Here is a 21,459-nt window from a genome sequence, read left to right on the forward strand (position 1 = left end):
TGTACACCGGAAATTATACAATGCTATAAACCAATATGAACTCCATAAAATAATTTTAAAAAGTTCATTCAATATATTTAAAAAATATATTATTGAGGACTACTATGTGCCATAAACAAAGCAGAAATTTATTCACCACTTAGTCTGAGGCTCTACGTTGGCTAAGTAACTCTTGCTCAGAATCTAATTTAAATTCTTTTGTGTGTGTGTGTGTGAGGAAGATCAGCCCTGAGCTAACATCCATGCTAATCCTCCTCTTTTTGCTGAGGAAGACTGGCTCTGAGCTAACATCTGTTGCTAATCCTCCTCCTTTTCTTTTTTCCCCAAAGCCCCAGCAGATAGTTGTATGTCACAGTTGTACATCCTTCCAGTTGCTGTATGTGGATCGCGGCCTCAGCATGGCCGGAGAAGCGGTGTGTCGGTGCACGCCCGGGATCCGAACCCGGGCCACCAGTAGCGGAGCACACCCACTTAACCGCTAAGCCACCGGGCCGGCCCTAAGTCTAAATTCTTGACCTTTAAAGTAAACGATTGAGAAATGGCCTTTTCCCTTGGTTAGTTAAATATAAAAATGATCATTAGAGAGTTGGGAGCTCCTTTTATGATCCCCTCTTCCTAAGTCCCACCCTGTAGCATATTTATCAATTTACCAAGTACAAATTTGAAATGGGTGTATTCTAATTATATCTGAGTGGAATAGGCATGGAGAATGAAGGCAGAAAAGACCTGAGGTGATGTGTCTTTTCTCTAAGAGTCTAGATTAGAAGAGTGATAACCTCGTAATTGGTCTCTGTGCTGTTTCTCTCCACTCCCATCAGAGTGATCTCCCTCCAACATAGCACCGATTTTTTTTTAACAATTCAATGGTTTTTAATATGTCCATAGAGCTGTGCAATCATCACCACAATCAATTTTAGAACATTTTTATTATCCCCCAAAGAAACCCTTATCCCTTAAAAATCACCTCCCAATCCTTCTATCTCTCCATCCAGCACTAGGTAGCCTCTAACCTCCTTTCTGTCTCTCTAGATTTCCCTATTCTAGATAATTCATATAAATGGAATTATAAACTATGTGGTCTTTTGTGACTGGCTTCTTTCCTTTAGCATATTGTTCTCAAGAGTCATACATGTTGTAGCCTGTAGATAGACCACATTTTGTTTATCCATTCATCAGTTGATGAACATTTGGATTGTTTCTACCTTTTGACTACTATGAATACTGCTGTGCGCACATCCATTTACAAGTTTTTGTGTGGGTATATATTTTCATTTCTCCTGAGTGTATACTTGGGAATGGAATTGCTGGGTCATATGGTAACTTTATGTTTAACTTTTTGAAGAACTGCCACACTGTTTTTCAAAAGGGCTGCACTATTTTACGTTTCCACCAGTGGTATGTGGGAGTTCCAATTTCTGCAGATTCTCGCCAGCACTTGTTATTGTTTGTCTTTTCTATTACAGCCAAACTAGCGGGTGTAAAGAAGTATCCCTTGTGGTTCTGATTTGCATTCCCCTTATGACTAATGATGGTGAGCATCTTTTCATGTGCTTGTTGGCCATCTGTATTTCTTCTTTGGAGATATGTCTATTCAGATCCCTTGCCCAATTAAAAAAATTTTTTTTGGTGAGGAAGGTTAGCCCTGAGCTAACATCCATTGCCAATCCTCCTCTTTTTGCTGAGGAAGATTGGCACTGGGCTAACATCCGTGCCCATCTTCCTCTACTTTATATGTGGTACACCTGCCACGGCATGGCTTGATAAGTGGTGCATAAGTCCGTGCCCAAGATCCGAACCTGCGAACCCTGGGTCACTGAAGTGGAGTGCGTGACCTTAACCACTACAGCACTGGGCTGGCCCCTCCTTGCCCATTTTTTAAATTGGATTATTTGTTTGCTATTGACCAGATGTTATATATTCTAGATACAAGTTCCTTATTATATATATGATTTACAAATATTTTCTCCCGTTTGGTAGTTTGTCTATTCACTTTCATGTTGATGTCTTTCAAAGGACAAAAGTTTTTAATTCTGAGGAAGTCCAACTTATCTATTTTTTTCTTTGATTGCTTGTGTTTTTGATATCATATCTAAGAGATTTTTAAAAAGCAATCCACCATAAATGTGAGGGTTTATGTTGGATTCTCAATTCTATTTCATATATTTATATGTATATCTCCTTATGCCAGTACCACACAGTCTTGATTATTTGTAGCTTTGTATTAAGTTTTCACATTGGGAAATGCGAGTCTTTCAACTTTGTTCTTCTTTTTCAAGATTGTTTTGACTGTTTTGGGTCCTTTGAGTTTCCATATGAATTTTAGGATCAGCCTGTTTATTTCTACAAAGAAGCCAGCTGAGATTCTCACAGGGATTGCATTGAATCTAAGGTTAATTTGGTGAGTATTGCCCTCTTAACAATATTAAATCTTCTGATTCATGGACATGGGACATGGGATGTCTTTCCATTTATTTGGATTATCCTTAACTTCTTTCAACAATTTTTGTAGTTTTCAGAGTATAAGTTTTGCACTTTTGTTAAATTTATTCTGAATTAATTCTTTATGATACTATCGTAAGTGAAATTGCTTTCTTAATTTCATATTTGGATTGTCTATTGTATAGAAATATAATTAATTTTGCATATTGATCTTGTATCCTACAACCTTGCTGAACTTGTTTACTGGCTCTAATGGGATTTTGTGTGTGTGGATTCCTTAGGATTTTCAGCATATAAGATCATGTCATCTGCAAATAGAGATAGTTTTATTTGTTTTTTTCCAATCACAAAGACTTTTATCTCTTTTCTTGTCTAATTGCCCTGGTGAGAACCTCTAGTACAATGTTGAATAGAACTGGTGAAAGTAGACAGCCTCGTCTTATTCTTTATCTTAGGGGGAAAGCATCCAGCCTTTCACCATTAAGTATGATGTTAGCTATGGGTTTTTCTAGATGGCTTTTATCAGGTTGAGGAAGTTAGCTACTCTTCCTAGTTTGCTGAATTTTTCTTATCATAGGGGTTGCTTTACATGTATTTAAATGTTCATGTGGTTACTGTTTTTTATTCTATCAATATGGTGTACTACTTAATTTTTTAATGTTCAACCAACCTTGCATTCCTGGGATAAATCCCACTTGGTCAAGGAAGACAATTCTTTTATATGATGCTGGATTTGGTTACCTAATTCTCTGTTTAAGATTTTTGAGTCTATAATCATAAGTGATATTGGTGTATAATTTTCTTTTCTTGTGATGTCTTTGCCTGGTTTTGGTAGCAGAGTAATACTGGCCTCATAGAATGAGTTGGGAAGTGCTCTCTCACCTTCAAATTTTTGGAAGAATTCATGAAGGATTGGTATTAAGTCTTCTCTAAATGTTTGGTAGAATTCACCCAGTGAAGTCAGCACTGATTTTTTTTTGCCTTGCTGTTAAAAACCCTTTAATGGTTACCAATTACTAATGAATTAGATATAACATCCCATACTGTGCCCTGTACAATGTCACAGTCTACATTCCCAGTCTTATGTTGTACTATTCCCAACTAGTATCCCACTGGCTGCTACAATAGGCAACTTGTCCACAGGCTATTCCACTTTTTGCCTTGACCTATGCTTTTCGTGTACTTGTGTATCTCACTAGTCAGACTGCCACGCCTCCTTAAGACATCACAAGTCTACAAACACCGTGAAACCTTTTCTTGACTTTCCTGTTGAATTAGTTTAGGTTTCCTTGCAGTTTTCTAACCAACTTCCCCTAATAGCCATTTTAAGGATCTCTATTGATCTCCACGGTACAGGACTTATTAAAAAGCCTTCATAATAGGCTTCTGTAATTAATTAATTTCAAAAAGCACCTTAATGGGAAAGCCCCACGCTAGTTAAATTGGGACTTGTTAGTTACTTTGGTAATGACGCATAACTATCAAACGCTATATGGCATCAACAGTGAACAGAATTTCTCTGTGAGTTCTTTTTCCAATGTCAGAATAATTAAAAAGAGTTTTTGCTTGAGTAATTCATTCTGAATGACTTCTCTGTGTTTCATCATATTTCTGAGGAAAACTTGTCTTAAAAAATTGATTCAGTACTGGGGGAGGTTCTGCATGCCTTTTTGCTGACTTTCCAAGTCTCAAAATAACGATCTTCACAGTAGAGAATACCAAAGAAGCTAATGGTAGAGTTACAATGGTAATAGTTTTCTAAAAAGTATTTATTCTTCCAATATCTAAAATAAAATTTTTCAATATTTTAAAGTTGAGGTATAATTTTTAAGAAATTGTATTGCCTTAGTAAATATAGTTCTTTACATATACTATTGCTTTCCAAGTACATATGAAGATTGCATTTTCTTAATATAGTTTTGAAATGTTTATGAAGGAAAAAGAATTATATAGAACATGCTCAAAATCCATATTTTGAGGATTTACTACATGAATGAGTTAAAATTTGTGAAAAGTGAGTACTGCACTAACATTGCTAATGTACATCTGTTTCCTAAATTTCATTCAGATAGAATTTTTATTTTAGTGAGGAACAAGGTAAGAAGGAAACTCTTTAAAATAAAATTATCAACAAAGATGTCATAGATCTATACTCTTATATAAATGTTGTGACTATCGCCATTGCTTTAGCTGACTTCAACAATATTGCCAGTTTTATCTCAACATTAGCCAGGGAGGTACGTTGGTATTGCCTCTACTATTATTATCAATAAAAAAATAATATGAGCTACATTTATTTATTGTCTCTTACTGTGTACTAGACATGATGCCAGGCACTTATATTATCACCTAACTCACAACAAACCAGCAAGGAAGCTATTTATATTAGCTAGGATTAGGTTCAACTGTGAGCAACAGAAACTTAAAATAACAATGTCTTAAACAAGTGAGAATTTTATTTCTCTCACAAAAATGTCCAGAGGTAGGCAGTCCAGGGCTTGTTTCACAGTTGTGTTCTCCAAAGTCCTTTTGGATTGAATGTCTTTCCCCCTTATAATTGGCCACTAGCTGCAATTCCAGTAGAGAGAAAGGAGATGAAGAAAAAGGGGGCAAAGGAAATATACCAGCTTACTTAGGAAGATTTCTACTACATGATATTTCACTTAGAGCTCCTTGGCCAGAACTTAGTGATATAAACACATCTATGTGGGTGGCCATGTGCCCAGCTAAAAATATGGGGATCTGAAACATGGAGAAAAGAAGATAACAGATTTTGAGGGATAACTAGATCCCTTTTCTGCCACAATATTATTATCTCTATTTCATAGACCAGAAATCTGAGGCTTGGAACTATTAACTTGCCCAAAGTCATTCAGTTAATAAATGTTTTGGAGAAGTAGTAATTTCCTTTAGAAGCCTAGTAACAGTGCCTTAAACATTGTCTCAGTTAGTTATTGCCATGTAACAGCCATGCCAAACTTAAACAATAAGCATTCATTTAGCTCAGGAATCTATAGGCTGGCTGAGTGGTTCTGCTGTCTGAGGCAATCTTGGCTGATCTCTGCTTGGACGTTGTTAGGGGGCTGGTCTAGAATTGCCTTGGCTGTGACAACTTGACATTGCTCCACACTGCCTCTCATCCTCCAGTAGGCTAGCCTGGGCTTGTTCTTGCTGCGTGGCAGAATTCCAAGAACAGAAGTATGCAAGTCTTCTTGAGGCATAGGTTCATAATTGGCTCAATGTCATTTCCACTGCATTCTTTTGGTCAAAGAACAAGAACAGCCCAGATTCAAGGGGTGGGGAAATAGAGTCCATCTTTTGATGAACTGCAAAGTCACATTGCAAAGAACGTGGACACAAGGGGACCACTAATTGGGGCTATTAATGCAACAATCTACCATCATGCTAATAATAGTTGTTGATTGGAATTGAAAATAGTAAAGATAATTTTCAACAAAAACCCTGAATATGCTGTCTTTATTTAGCATATGATTAATCATGTTTTTCTTCTCAGAGGAATTCATGTTCTACAATAAGCCTGCTCAGCAGTTGTAGACACATCCATGAAGTGAAACAGAGAAAAGAGTCCTTGAGTCTTGGAATATTTTCTTCTGCTAGACTGAATCTGGATTAAGTCTTAGAAGGATACAGAGAGAAGGAGTCTGTGGCTAAAGATTTCTTCATTGTCCTGTGAAACGGTCATTTGTCCTGGATTGCGTTTTTCTCTGAAATAGAATGTCTGTGTTAAATATTAATAAGAAGTGTATGGGTGCCCTCAGGTTCTTGAGAAAGAGAATCAAAAGAGTTAGTTTTGTTTTCTTGATTATTTGGACCAGTTTGTTCATTCATTCATGTAACAAAAATGCATTGAGTCACTACCATGTACCAAGCATCATACTAGGCACTGAGATATAATGATTAACAAAAATAGAAAGGATGCCTACTTTCATGGAGTTTACCCTTGGGGTTTGGGGAGATGAGACATTAACTAAATAATCTCACAAATAAATGCATCATGACAAAATCAAAAAAAGACATGAAGTAAAGGTATATGATGATATGAGACTTTCTAAAACAAAGAGCTGATCTGGTCTGGGGCGTCAAAGAAAGCTTTCTTGAAGAAGAGAGATTCAGGCTGAGTTCTGAAGGATAAATCAGAATTAAGAACATAGGGGTAGAGGAGAGGTTCCAGGCAAAGAAACAGCATTTTAAAGGCCCTGAAGTGGCAGGGAGCCTGGCACTTATAAAGAACTGAAAGAAAGCCAGTGGGACCAAAACACAGAGAGGAAGTGGCTTATGAGATGAGACAGAAGAGCTAATGGCTGTCAGATTATGTGGGGCCCTAGATGACATAAGAAATTTTTATCTTTATCTTCAGAACAAAGAGCAGTCATAGGAAGTGACATGAGCAGATCTGTGACATTGAAAGATCACTTTGGGGTTAGGTCCAAGATTGGATAAGTAGAGACCAGTTAGGAGCCTATTGCAGAGTCCAAGCGGACCATGGTAGCTTAGCCTAGGGCAGTGCTGGAAGAGAGGATGAGAACCAGACATATTCAGGAGATGATGGTGATAAAATCAATAAGCCAAGGAAGCCAATGTTACAAGTCAGCTATGGGAAGTAAAGAAGAGGAAGATGTGGTGTGTTGACTCTTTCACCCCTCCCCGCATCCACACTGCTGACTTCGGCCTTGATTTTGGTGCCTGCTTCAGTCAATGACGTAAACAGAAATGTGTGTACCCTTCCAAATCTAGGATTTAAGAGACTTTGTGTGTTTCTGCTTTGCTTTTGGGCATCAGCCACCGCCATGAGAGGAACACGGCAAGACTGGCCTACTCGTCCAAGGAAGGTGAGAGACATGTGGAGTAGAGCCACCCTGCAGACCAACAGCAGGAAGCAGAGCACCTTGGCTGCTGCAACCTAAAACAGAGTGACCCAGCCTGGATCAGCCAAAATCCAGCTCTCTTTTAGATACCTGAGTGACAATAAATGAATGTTGTTTTAAAATATCAAAATTTGGAGTTGTTTGTTACTCAGCAATAGCTAGCTGATACCAGAAGGGTCAACAATTACTTTGGGCTTTAAGGCTGCAAAACTAAATGGACGGTGGTACCATTCACTTCAGTTAATCTGCTTCCTATTTCTAAATGCCTTTCTTCACTGGGCCCAATTTTCCCAGTTTTATGCCTGACACATCTACTCCTGTTACAGCCACTTAGTCTCTAGAACCAAAGTTACGCTAGACGGGAGGAAGGAAGCAAGGGTAGGGGCTATGGACTGAATTGTGTCCTCCCCAAATTCATATGTTGAAGCTCCACCTCCTAATGTGACTGCATTTGGAGATAGGGTCTTTATGGGGCTAAGTAAAGTTTAAATGAGGTCATAAGGGTGAGGCCCTGATCCAATAGGATTACTGTCCTTATGAGAGGAGGAGAAGACACCAGAGAGTTCCCCCTGACTCTCTTTCTCTTCCTTTTCCCTTCCCCTCCACACCTGTCCCCCAACACAAACCCAACACCAGCACAAAGAAGAGATTACATGAGCTCACAGGGAGAAAGCAGCCACCAAAAGCCAAGACGAGAGCCCTCAGAATGAAACACACCTCGCCAGGACCTTGATCTTGGACTTCCCAGCCTCTAGAACTGTGAGAAATAAATTTCTGTTGTTTATAAGCCACCCAGTCAATGATATTTTGCTATGGCAGCCCTAGCAAACTAATGTAGAGGGTGTAAGGCTGCATGAGAAAGAGAAGATGGCAGAAGATGGGAGTGACAGTGGGAGGGAGATGACAAAGGACAGGTCTGTCGGGGAAAAGGCATAAGCTGGTAGCATGTGGGCATCTCCTTAGAAGGACATTCTTAGATGACTCAGACGCTATTCTGCTGTCGGCCTAGTTGAAGTTCACAAAGTGATCATCAGCCTTTGCCAAAGAGATTATATTTTAGCATAATAAGCAATCTTGAAAAAAATTACAAGTTCATGGTAAAATGAGGGACTAGCAGGAGCATCAAGCATGTTGAAGCCACCTGCTCTGCTGTCCCCATCACGTGATGGAGCTGTAACTAGGGCCACATCTGTAATAGGACCCCACCCCCCATCCAAAGTCCAACTTGTCTCTGAGGAAGGAGAATGAAAAAGATTGAGGTCAAAGGAGATTTTTCCTTCTGTTGACCCAACCCAATCCATTTCCCTTCCCTTAGCAGAAGCTGCACACTGGAGCAAATTTGCAAAAGAATTTCCATGATCTTGTTACTTGAATTTTGTTTTTCTTCTTCATTGCTGGGGAAGTGCACTGCAGTGGGAATAGAGCAAAAGGGGGTGGGGGGAATTATTAATCTCTTTTTGTGTCTGAAAGGAAAGATTGCCTAAAACCACCACACGGCACATGTTAAAAACCTCACTTGCTGCCTTTTAAAGTGAGTCTTATATCGATTACAGGGCAGAGAATACTCTTAACATGGCTTGTTGTTCTTTGCTGCCTAAGAATCTCATACTAGTAACTATTGGAAAGCTTAAGTGTCAAGCCAAAAGGGTCTTTGCCTTGACACAGTTTTATTTGAGTGAATTCCGTTTGTGAAGTGTGTCTGTGTGTGACAGAGAGAGAAACCGAGAGAGACTGAGACACAGAAGGAGAGACACAGAGAGCTGGTTGTGATGGCTCATTCCTATAGCTGAGCTGTTGGCTGCTCTGGTTTTCGTTTAACAGTTCTTCAATTGACATTTGACTCTCTTGTCTTGTTAGAATAAGGTCTTTTATAATTTCCTCCCTTTTCCCTGCATGATTTCTGTCCATCGTTGGGTAAAGCAGAATTATTCCTAATGGATTTTTGATTTGTTCTTGGGAGCCCCCATTTTTAGTAAGCACACAAAAAAACTATTCATCCACGTTGCTACCTTACACTAAACATTCTTTGTTAAGTTAAATTCTACAAGCTGGGAGCATAAACATTTAAGAAAAAAAAATTCATTGTGCCGCCAGTTCTAAGAATCTGGCACCAAACAGTCCTCTAAGGTTTGTTTAAACAAGAAATGTATTAAAAGAGAGACGTTTTTCACGGTGATGATGGCCTTGACCACAGAAGTCACATATTTGAGTCGTTGGTCATTGCGGGAGCATTAAGAAGCCTGTCAGGGAAGCCTTCCTCCAGGCAAGAGCCAATGGGAAGATGTCTTCACTTGGGAAGTTCTGCAGCTTTTAGTTTTTCTAAGGATAATTTCAGCTTTTTTAGGCTTAGCACATGTCAATACTTGAGGAGAAGGTCAGAGGAAAGCAGCTGGAAATGAAAATTTGCTTTAAGAACTCAGGCGGTTCTGTGAAATCACGCTAGTAAGTGATTTTCAATGGAGTGGGTCTTAATTTCTTAGGCACTTCACTTCTAATTTGATCTCCTAAAACAACACTAAGGGGGGCACTGGGCAGAACTGGGGGCAGGACGTTATTTTGTCTGTGCTGCACGCCCATGATTCTGCCAGTCTACCTTTCCCCAACTTGGCTGCCCCCTCCCTTCTTCTTCCTCTCCTGCTCAGACCTCTGTCCATTCCCATCTTGCTGCAAATCATTGCTCAGGTGTTAATTTAATCATGGAATTTAACATTACACTTCATATTTTGTACCGAAGCGTTCATCGACTTATAGGATGTTGAGAGCTGACATGGTCATTCATTCATTCTTATATTCTTCACATATTTGTGCTTTGTGCCAGGCAGTGCCCCAGGCCCTCAATAGCTTCCATTCTAGCAGGAGGGATGGATATGTGGAGAAGCCATTATAACTCAATCAAATAAATTCTATACTAATGAAAGTGTGAGCAGAGTACAGTGGAAGCATAGGAGAAGTAGTTTCTCAGTCTGTCCAGGAGGAGACTGTGAAGACTTCCCAAAGCTAGCAGTGGGCAGATCATATTCAGAAAGCGGGTGTAGAAATAAGGTTTCCATTGGAGAACAACGTGTGCAAAGACATGGAGAAGTTGAGGGACCACTAGTAGCTGAGTATCGCTGTGGGGTAAACTGTGAGCAGAGAAGCCACTGCCAATGGCTCTGAAATGGTGGGAGAACATCTTGAAGGAGCTTGAATGTCATGCAAGAGAATTTAGATTTTAAATTAGTGGCAATGGAAAAACTACTGAAGATTTTTTAGCAGATATTTTATATTAGAATGGTCACTCTGGAACTAAGGAGTATAGATGGGGTAGGAGGAGGAATCAGGATTCAACTCAGGAAAATCTAGAAAGAGGCTAATATGATAGTCCAGGCAACAGATCGATGAAGGCCTGAGCTAGGGCAGTGACTCCAGGCATAAAGGGGAGAGATGTTTAGGACTGAAAGATTAACTGGGTGGGGAAAGGGAGGAATCTAAAATGAATCCAGGTTTCTCTAATTTCACTGATTGGAGGAATGGTTGTACCATTCACTCCCAGGAAATCTGTATATTTACTGAGCAGTTTAGGGCTGAATGAAATGATGAATTCAGTTTGTGCTTCTTAGGTTTGAACTGAAGATATAGAGTCCTGAAAATATCGATGGCAACTGAATGCTTCAGTACAAAGTGGGAAGAGAAGGTCAACGGCAGAGTTGTGGGATAGTCCACATTTAAGGATATCATTAGAGATTATCTCTTCATCTATGAATAGATTCCAGGTCCCGCCCTAGATGACTTCAGAAGGTCTAGGTGAGGCCTAAGAATCTGTTCTTAAAAAGCTCCTCAGGGGATTCTGCTATGCAGCTAGAGCTGAGAACCACGGATCAAGTCCTACTCTATTCCAAGACAGCACTGGAGCCTGAGGCCCAGCAAGGTGGAATGACTTTCCCGAGGCCACAGAGCTCCCTAGAGGCTGAGTGAGGCTCAGATTCCCAATCCCTTGTCCTTTCTCCTCTGCAGTGCCCACTTCTCCACCAGATTCCTTTGTCTTATTTAGATTTTAAAACCACTGGGGATGGTCTTCACTTCCTTCTTCTGTTTGTAACACGCGATCCGTTACATATCTGATTGAGCGGTGGATCTGGTAGATAGAGAGAGAGATGCCTCACAGGGTCATGCCACTGGTTTCCTAAAATTCTATCTTACATGGTGCCTTCGTGAGTAGAGAGAAAACATGATCTGTTGCTCAGTCTTATTATTTTGCTAGCAGCTTTTTGCAGAACCTAGTCTTTGACCTAACATCATCATATATAACCTGGACAATGGACTAGAAAAATGCCTCTCTTTTTGTGGGAGATGCTGAGTGAGAGAAAGATAGGCCCAGAAGCTACGAGTCTTCTTACAAGAATTTATGGACAATGCAGAAATAAAAGAAGATCACTGTGTTTAGGAAAATTGGAATCTCATTGGTTGTGGGAGAACTTACTCATGAATACCAAGATTTCTTTCCAGCTCTTCTCTTCTTCAGAGCACATATCCCCCTGGAATTAGTCACAACCATGTGATTTGCTTTAACAAAGAAATCTTAGCATAAGCAATGTGTATCCCTTCTAGATGGAATAAACATGTGAAGTTTCTCCACTCTCCATGCTTTGTGCCTCTGCCCTAGCAAACCCGGAGCCTTGTGTAGAGATAGCGATGTCACAAGATGGTAGAACTTCTGCCAACCTGGACCATGGAGTGACTGTGATGATCAGAGCCCCTCTGCTGACCAGTGTAGCAAATGTAGTAGAAATAAAAAAGGAAACCCAAAACTACTGTTTTAAGCCACTGAGATTTGGGGGTGATTTGTTTACAGCAGCATAATTTAGCTTAATCTGATTAATGCACTGATGAATCGGAAATATGCACAGGAAGCAGGCAGCTAACAACACGAACCCTGAGGTGTCACCAAAGGAAAGATCTCTGCAGGCTAGAGTAAGTCATAGAAGGCAATGCTGGTCAACTGGAATAATGGGACATAGACCGGATGAAGTTCAGCAGAGAAAAATTCAGGGTTATGCACTTGGAGTTGAAAAGTGAACATATTCAAAGGCAAGGTGCCAACCACTCAAAGGCAGTTGGCTGGAAAATTGAAAGTATAGCTTTAGTGGATAGCCAGTTGACCGGGAGGAATTGTCACAACCCTGCAGTTCTGTTGATTAAAAAAAATGCAAGCAGAGAACTGTGGCAAATGAAAAGCATGTCTGTATCATGAGGTAATTGCTACACTGCTCTGCACTGATCAGAGCTGTAACAGAGAGCTGGGGCCAGTTCTGGCCTCCATAGTTCAATGGGATTGAGAAAATGTGGAGAGAGTTCAGAGTAAAAACAAAATAATCATTCAGTATCCAGCAAAGAAGAGCTAAAGGACCTGGGATTATTTAGCCTAGAGAGGAGAAGCTTCATGGTGACTTAAGAAGCGTCAGCATTGGACACAAACTTCAGAAGAGCCACTGCTTGGAGGATGATGGCTGCTTTTTCTCCTTTGCCAAGAGCAGAGGAAGAAGGGGCATGCTGAAGTTAAACAACCAGAAGAATTTCCTTACCCCAAGCGTTGTTTGACACCAGATGGGGTTGGAGATTTCTCTCTGGAGGATCTTTCAAAGACCAATGTTCTTTTGAATGTAATGGATTCCCTGGGTCCTTCCTGAAGCTAAGGGATGGAAGATTCTCACTCTTTCCTGCCATGACCTAGATGATGGATGAGGTCCACCATGGGACACACTCGCATGAGCATGCTCACATTTTGCAGAACTTCCAGCATCCTACTGGCAGCTGTATTCCTTTCTTTCCTCTCAAGAAAACATATCAGAAAACAAGGAAGAGCCATGTTGTGATCAGGATAATCTCAAATCTTCTTTTTTTTTTTTTTTTAAAAAAAAGGTAACTGTTTTGTAAATGTCAATATTTTAACTACCGTTTGTGAAAATAACTTGTGATATGATCATTCAACAGTTATTTAACAAATAATTATTGAGTGGGGGGGGTGTGTGTGTGTTGGGTGGGCGTCTAAGACTAAATCAACACGCAGTCACAAGGCAGTGCGATAAATGCTGCTATACGGGAAACGGGATATGCTGTGAGACCGTGGAGAAGGGCTGATTAGCCCGCGCTTGGACGCCCAGGAAAGGCCTCCAAAGGAAGCCATGTACAAGCTGAGATCCACGGGCTGAGCAGAAGAAAGTCGATCAATGGAAAAGGAAAGACAAGAAAGGAGGGGCAGCTGTGTGTGAAGACCTGGAGGCTGGAAACATGCAGAGGAACAGAGAAATGGGAAGACATCTGAATACAGCCCTGGGGCCCAGCGGAATGGGAGATGGCAGGAGGCAAGGTTGGTATGCAGCAGGCAGCACACGCGAAGTCGTCCGCCATGTTAAGAAGCTTGTTTCATCCCAGGAGCATAGTGGGGCTGCAGAATTGTTTTATGCAGGGGAAGGACATTATCAGGTTTATATTTCAGAAAGATCACTCCTGCTGCGTGGTAGAAAATTGGTGAGAGGGGCTTTGAAATTAATCTGGCCTGGATTTGAATCTATGTTCTATATTATTAGCTATAAGATTTTCCACAAATTAGTCTCATTGAATCTCCGTTTCCTCATCTGTGAAATAGACACAATGATGTCTATCTGGCAGGGTGGCTATGAGGATACAGTTAAATATTGTGTAGAAGGCCTGAGAAGTGTCTGATACCATGATATGGGTGCTCAGCAAACATTGGTTCCTTTTTCTACAAATCCGTAGTCAATTAGCAAATGATAAAGGTACTTGACACAGTACAGAATCAAATACTTTTTTTCATGTGAGCGTGATTATTACATGAGTAGTTTCTACAATCCTCTTAAAACTATAGAGACCAGACTAGATTTTCCTCCAGTCCTTTAATCATCTTTGTGGTTCTCTGTAGAACCCTCTCCAGTTTTTCAAAATTCCTCTTCAATTGTGGAGACCACAGCTAGATTAGTCACCGTCAAGAATTCATTATAATTAGATCAACACTGTGCAGTCGCTGGGGCGGCAGGCTTAGCCATGTAAACCCAGTCAGCTGGTCCCCGTCGACAAATAGGTTGTGTTCCAGGAGTTCATTAGTAAGTTGGTTGTTTGGAACACAGACAGCCTTTCCCCATAGAAACAGAATTATAGATGGTGGCTTGTTTCCCAGGCCTGCGCACAAAAATCTATTTAATGCACATGCAGCTGAACCAGGGCCTAGCAATACTAGTCCCTCAAGCCCTTGACTTGCCTAAGCCCCAGTGGAACTCCCCATCTCATGGAGCCCTGAAAGCCTCTGAACCCCGGGCTTCCAACCCTGAGCCCTCTGAGGGAGGCGAGAAGCGGGCTGACAGCTTTTAGAGCGAGGATCGTTTGCAGCCTAACTGCAAACAACACTTTGAACAAGCCCTTCACCTGCCGTTGTGCTCATTATTATATAAGTAAATAATCAGTAATCAAGAGCTACCTTATGGTAACACCTAAAATATGCTGGATAATTTACCTAAATCTACCTAAATTATCTTTACTCCTCACGATAATCCTGTAAGAAAAATATTCTTCTTCTCATTCTCCCGGTTTTGCTGGTGTCTTAAGAGGACTGTGCGTGGCCCAGAGACAGGCAGGTAGAAGGTGGCAGCATTGACGTGGGAGCCCAGGCTTTCTGTCTTGCAAAACTGAGAGCATTCCACTGCACAACACTGCCTCCCAGTGGAGGGTGCTTAGCACATAACCCAGCAACTAAACCAACTACGTTCCATCGCCGAGTGAAGTAACAAGTTGTTCTTTCATACATCCAACAAAGAATCTTTGAGTGCTTCCAGTGAGCTAGGCCTTGGGAACGCAAAATCAAATTAGACTCGGTGCTCTCACAGAGTAGTTGGGAAAAGAAACAAGTAAAGCAACGACTGAAATCAATGAGACAAGAACGTGATCAAATTTAAAAAAAAAAAAAGATGACACAGAAACCCAGAGGAGAGAGAGAGTAATCAGTCTAGGGTGGCTGTGATGGTAAACAAGGAAGGCTTCCTGGAGAAGGTGAGATGAGCTGAATTTTGAAGGATGAGTGGAGTTAGATGTAAATCTACACGACAAAGGGTCAAAGGATGTTCTACGAGAAAGAATAGCATGTTTTAAATGCACAGGGACTCGAAATACTTCAAAAATATGTCAAGTACGGGCCGGCCCTGTGGCTTAGTGGTTAAGTGAGCGCACTCCACTGCTGGCGACCAGGGTTCGGATCCCGGGCTCGCACCGACGCGCTGCTTCTCTGGCCATGCTGAGGCCGCATCCCACATACAGCAACTAGAAGGATGTGCAGCTATGACACACAACTATCTACTGGGGCTTTGGGGGGGAAAAATAAATAAATAAAAATCTTAAAAAAAAAAAATATGTCAAGTATTTCTTTGACCCATCTGCTTTTATGATAGGTCAACCCCATGCAGAGATAGAATAGCTGATAACCTACCCTGTGGAATAGACAAGTGTAAACAGTATTTAATACAGCTTTATTTTTTGTGTGAGGAAGATCAGCTCTAAGCTAACATCCATGCCAATCCTCCTCTTTTTGCTGAGGAAGACTGGCCCTGAGCTAACATCTATTGCCAATCCTCCTCCTTTCTTTCCCTTTTCTCCCCAAAGCCCCAGTAGATAGTTGTATGTCGTAGTTGCACATCCTTCTAGTTGCTGAATGTGGGACGCCACCTCAGCATGGCCGGACAAGCGGTGCGTTGGTGCGCCCAGAATCCGAACCTGGGCTGCTAGTAACAGAATGCATGCACTTAACTGCTAAGCCACAGAGCCTGCCCATAATACAGCTTTAATTTGCCTTTCTTTCATAGTGACACTTTTAGTTTCTCTATAAATTGAAAATATATATTTGTATTTTTTTCTGTGAACTGCCTATATTTATTGTTGATTTTTCTATTGGGTGTTGGTCATTTAAAAATTGATTTAGCGGCCAGCCTGGTGGCACAAGCGGTTAAGTGCGCGTGCTCTGCTGTGGCGGCCCAGGGTTCGCCGGTTCGCGCACTGAAGCACCGCTTGGCAAGCCATGCTGTGGCGGCGTCCCATATAAAGTGGAGGAAGATGGGCACAGATGTTAGCCCAGGGCCAACATTCCTCAGCAAAAAGAGGAGGCTTGGCAACAGATGTTACCTCAGGGTCGATCTTCCTCACCAAAAAAAAATAAATTGATTTATAAGGAAATGAAAACACTAACTCGTAAAGATATATGCACCCCCATGTTCGTTGCAGCATTATTTACAATAGCCAAGACATGGAAGCAACCTGAGTGTCCATCCATGGATGAATGGATAAAGAAGATGTGGTATGTACATACACAATGGAATATTATTCAGCCATAAAAACAACAGAAATCTTGCCATTTGTGACAACATGGATGGACCTTGAGGGCATTGCACTAAGTGAAATAAGTCAAATAGAAAAAGACAAATACCATATGATCTCAGTTATATGTGGAATCGAAAAACCAACCAAACTCATAGATAAAGAGAACAGATTGGTGGTTGCCAGAGGAAGGGGGTGGGAGTGGGTGAAATGAGTGAAGGGGGTCAAAAGGTACAAACTTTTGGTTGTAAAATAAATAAGTCCTGGGGATATACTGTACAGCATGGTGACTACAGATAATAATACTGTATTGTATATATGAAAGTTGCTTAGACAGTAGATCTTTAAAGTTCTCATCACAAGAAAAAAATTTGTAACTATGTGTGATGATGGATGTTAACTAGCCTTTTTGTGATCATTTAGCAATATATACAAATATTGAATTGTTACATTGTACTCCTGAACTAATGTTATATGTCAATTATATCTCAATAAAAAATTGATTTGTAAGAGCTTTTAATTCACTAGACAATCATTTATCTTTTTTTTTTCTGAGGAAGATTTGCCCTGAGCTAACATCTGTGCCAATCTTCCTCTATTTTGTACGTGGGTCACCGCCACAGCATGGCTGACAAGTGGTGTAGGTCTGCACCCGGGATCTGAACCTGGACTGCCAAAGTGAAGCACGCCAAACTTAACCACTAGGCCATGGGGCTGGCCTCCATGATCATTTATCTTTTTTTTTTTTTTTGAGGAATATTAGCCCTGAGCCAACATCTGTTGCCAATCCTCCTCTTTTTTTGCTGAGGAAGATTGGCCCTGGGCTAACATCTGTGCCCATCTTCCTCTACTTTATATGGGACACCGCCACAGCATGGCTGGATAAGCAGCGCATCAGTCCTTGCCCGGGATCTGAACCTGGGAACCCCAGGCCACTGAAGCAGAGTGCTCGAACTTAACCGCTATGCCACCGGGCCAGCCCATCATTTATCTTTTGATTAAAAAAAAAAATCTTCTTATAAAGACCTTCTCCAACTCTGATTATTTTTTAAAAATTAGATTTTTTTACATTTAAGTCTTTGATCCAGCTGAAATTTGTTCCAGGCAGTGTAAGGAGTATGGTAGTGCTGCAACTGCATTCCCCAGGAAGCCTTGTAGCTTTCCGTCCTCATGGCTGAGAGTCAGAACCAGCCCCGCTGGATGAGCCTGGGACAGAGATGGGCTTCCTCAAGTGTGGAAGGAGTCTGAAAAAGCTGCTCCACTGCATGGGGCTCCAGCTGGTGTGAAGGAGCCCATTCGCACCGGCAGGATGCAGCCGAGGGCAGCAAGGTCAGAGCCAACTCTAAGCTGCCAGGTGCCGCTACGCTCTCCCCTTCTCTCTGTTGAACCGAGACTCGGCAACCAGGAAAACACCCGGTTCTAGACTACAGGGTCCTAGGAACCTCAATGCCGGCAACACAAAACTGCCATAGGGGAGTAAGTTCAGCAAGAAATAACAAAGCAACCCCTGCCCCCAACACACACACACACACAAGTCCCACAACAAAACAAAAGAAAATGAGCAAAACAAAGGCTGCAAACAAAATTCCAAAGTGCATGAAGAAAACTAACATTAAGGAAACCAACAAACTGCGCCCGGCCCCGCGGCGCAGCTGTTAAGTGCGCGCGCTCCGCTGCTGGCGGCCAGGGTTCGGATCCTGGGCACGCACTGACGCACCGCTCCTCCGGCCATGCTGTGGCGGCGTCCCATATAAAGTGGAGGAAGATGGGCACAGATGTTAGCCCAGGGCCAGTCTTCCTCAGCAAAAAGAGGAGGATTGGCATGGATGTTAGCTCAGGGCTGATCTTCCTCACGAAAAATAAATAAATAAATTAAATTAAAAATAAATAAATAAAAGAAAACCAACAAAATAAACAGGGGATAATTTGACTACTAATAAAAAACCATGGCAGCCCCCCCAGCAATACCCCTTTGGAGGCTATTAGGACTCATCTCATTATGCGTTTAGCTGTGTTCAGTCATCGCAGGTCACTCCTCCTCTCCTGCCCTCCTAACCTCCACAGGGCATCACACTTCCCTTGTTCTGTCCACTTTTTCCATCCCTCCCCAACCCCTGACACCCTTATATCCAGCCCTCAGGCATTCGCAAAACCCCCTACACCCTCTACCTCCTTTCTGAATGTTCTCCTCAGCTTCTTGCTCTAAACAACACATGGATCTCCCCTGAGGTCACTGCTTCCCCTGTGGTCCTCTTCCCAACCCCTACACTCCAGGACCACGGAGCCTGGAGGAGCCCTCCTTCCTCCTCATTGATGCTTCCAGCCCATTCCCCGCCATCCTCCCTAAATTCACCCAGCTTTAATCTCGGGTCACCAGACTATATTATCCACTATCTACAACACCTGTTGGTGCATCATCAACTGACCCTAGGGTCACTCCCTTCGTGTGTTGATATTTGTAATTTCTAGCTCACTGTAAGTCTCTCCAGCACCACTTCTGCCTTAATTCCTGGTGATTTTAACATACACACTGATGATCGCTTCAACACCCAGGCCTCTCAGTGCCTGGAACTCCCCTTATCGTCTCCCCTACCTCAGGCCTGTACTTCAGTCCCTTACCTCAGTGGGCATTTTCTAGACCTCGTGAGCAATCACTGCAACCCGTCCACAATCTCAAGTCCAGGCACCCCCTCTCTGAGCAAGACCTCCTGTCCCTCCAGCTCACTTTTTCCAGTAACCCTACCCAGCCTTTTCACTGCCCCTCCCTCCCCTCATGTCCTCTCTTCTCTTCTTACCCAAATTAACTTCCTTGGTCAAATATTGGAATCACTCCCTTGCACGTACCCTCCAAATCCTTGCCTCTTTCTTGCTTTAGACTATAAATTTAATCATACGTTATGTCTTCTTTTGTGTCTGGCTTCTTTGCTCAACGTTGTGTTTACGCGGTTTCTCTTTTTGTTGAGTGTAGCAGTAGTATATTTATTTTCATTGCGGTATAGCACTTTATAGTATGAATATCCCACAATTCATTTCTCCATGGTACTGGTGATGGGCATTTGTTTCCAGCTTTTTGCTAACGCTACTATGAACATTCTTGCACCTCTCTTCCCTGCACCCCTTTCTATTTGAGTGGAATTGCTGAGGCATGAGGCATGCACTCCTTCAGCTTTAATAGATAATGCTAAACTGTTCCCCAGTGGTTGTACCAATTTATAATCCCACCTGCAGTGTACGAAAGTTCCAGTTGCTAGCATCCTTTCTTACATTTGTATTATCAGTTCTCATTTTAGCCATTCTGGTGAGATTGTAATTGTATAACAGTGCGATTTTAATTTGCGTTTCTCTGACGATTAAGGAGGCAAAGCATTTTTATATATATTTATTGGCCATTTGGATAACGCTTTTGTGAAGTGTCTTGCCCATTTTGCTACTGGGTTGTTCGTAGTTTTGTATTGATTTCTATGAATTTTTTATGTGACTATTTGTGAGTTAAATGTGTTGCAAATAATTTCTCCCATTCTGTTGCTTGTCCTGTTATTCTATTGCCTTTTTGATGAATAGAAGTTCTTAATTTTAGTGAAATCTAATTTATCAATAATTTCCTCAGTGGTTAAGAGTCTATGGTTTTGAGTCCTATTTAAGAAATCTTCTTCCCTGAGGTTATGAGGTTAATCTATATTCTCTTCTAGATTTATTTGGTTGCCTTTCACATTTAAATCTACAAACATTCTGGAAATTTGGTGTAATTCAGTGTTCAAGTTTATTTATTTTTCCCTGTTTGGAAATTGTCCCAGAACTATTTATTGAAAAGACCCTCCTTTCCCGCTGTGTCTCACCTTTGTCATAAATCGAAAGTCTGTAGATGTGAGGGTCTGTTTCTGTGCTCTATTTTGTAAGGTTTATTGTTATAAGAATGTGTCCATATCATCCAAATTTTCAAATGAATTGACATAAAATTATTCTTAATATCATTCTATTATCTTTTTAATCTATGAAAGATCTGTAGCGATGTTTCCTTTTCCATCCTTGACATTGATAATTTGTGCCTTCTCTATTATTAAAATCAGTCTCACTAGGGATTTATCAATTTTCTAAGTATTTTCAAAGAACTAATTTTTGGCTTTTCCCATCTTTTTACTTTAACCTTTGTGTATCCTTGTGTTGTAAACATAGAAGGTTGAGCATATGTGTGTCTGTGTGTATGTCTATCTATCCATACTTTATAACAGTATCAAATTATATGAAGAAAAAAATATGCTCATATATTCAGTCTGACAATGTTTGTCTTTAATTATAGCATTTTGTTCATTTACATTTAATCGATTAGTGATATTTTGGTGTTTAAATATAGGTTCTCATTAAGTGCATTTCTTTCTTTTTCCTGATCAATATTGCTTTCCTTTCTTGTCTTTCTTTAGATTGATAAGATTTTTCATTATTCCATTTCTCCCCTCCGTTAGATTGAGAACCGTACACTTTTAAACTTTTCTTTTAGTGGTTACCATAATGATTACAGCATGCTTTTTTCTTTTTTTCTTTTTTTTACAGTTTCCAACAACAGCACCGCAAGCCCTGGTGGTCTAGTGGTTAAGATTTGGTGCTCTCACTGCTGTGGTCCAGGTTCGTTTCCCGGTCAGGGAACCACACCACTGTTTGCGGGTTGTCATGCGTGGCAGCTGCATGTTGCCGTGATGCTGAAAGCTATGCCACCGCTATTTCAAACACAGCAGGGTCACATGGTGGACAGGTTTCAGCAGAGCTTCCAGACTAGACAGATTAG

At 41.2% G+C, this 21,459-nt stretch overlaps 1 long non-coding RNA gene across 2 annotated transcripts in view; it reads left to right on the plus strand.

The window, feature by feature from the left end:
- The window catches only part of LOC131396549 (uncharacterized), a 63,139-nt gene that overhangs the window by 31,449 nt on the left and 10,231 nt on the right, over nucleotides 1-21,459 (plus strand). The window contains exons 3-4 of one of the 2 annotated variants that reach the window (XR_009216581.1): nucleotides 2,277-2,398; nucleotides 5,954-7,030. This is a non-coding gene — a long non-coding RNA (uncharacterized LOC131396549). Of the gene's footprint in view, nucleotides 1-2,276; nucleotides 2,399-5,953; nucleotides 7,031-21,459 lie in introns of those variants that run through there. The other variant, XR_009216582.1, reaches the window with a different exon arrangement.

Source organism: Diceros bicornis, chromosome 33 (assembly GCF_020826845.1).
Source record: "Diceros bicornis minor isolate mBicDic1 chromosome 33, mDicBic1.mat.cur, whole genome shotgun sequence".
Classification (NCBI taxonomy): Eukaryota; Metazoa; Chordata; class Mammalia; order Perissodactyla; family Rhinocerotidae; genus Diceros; species Diceros bicornis.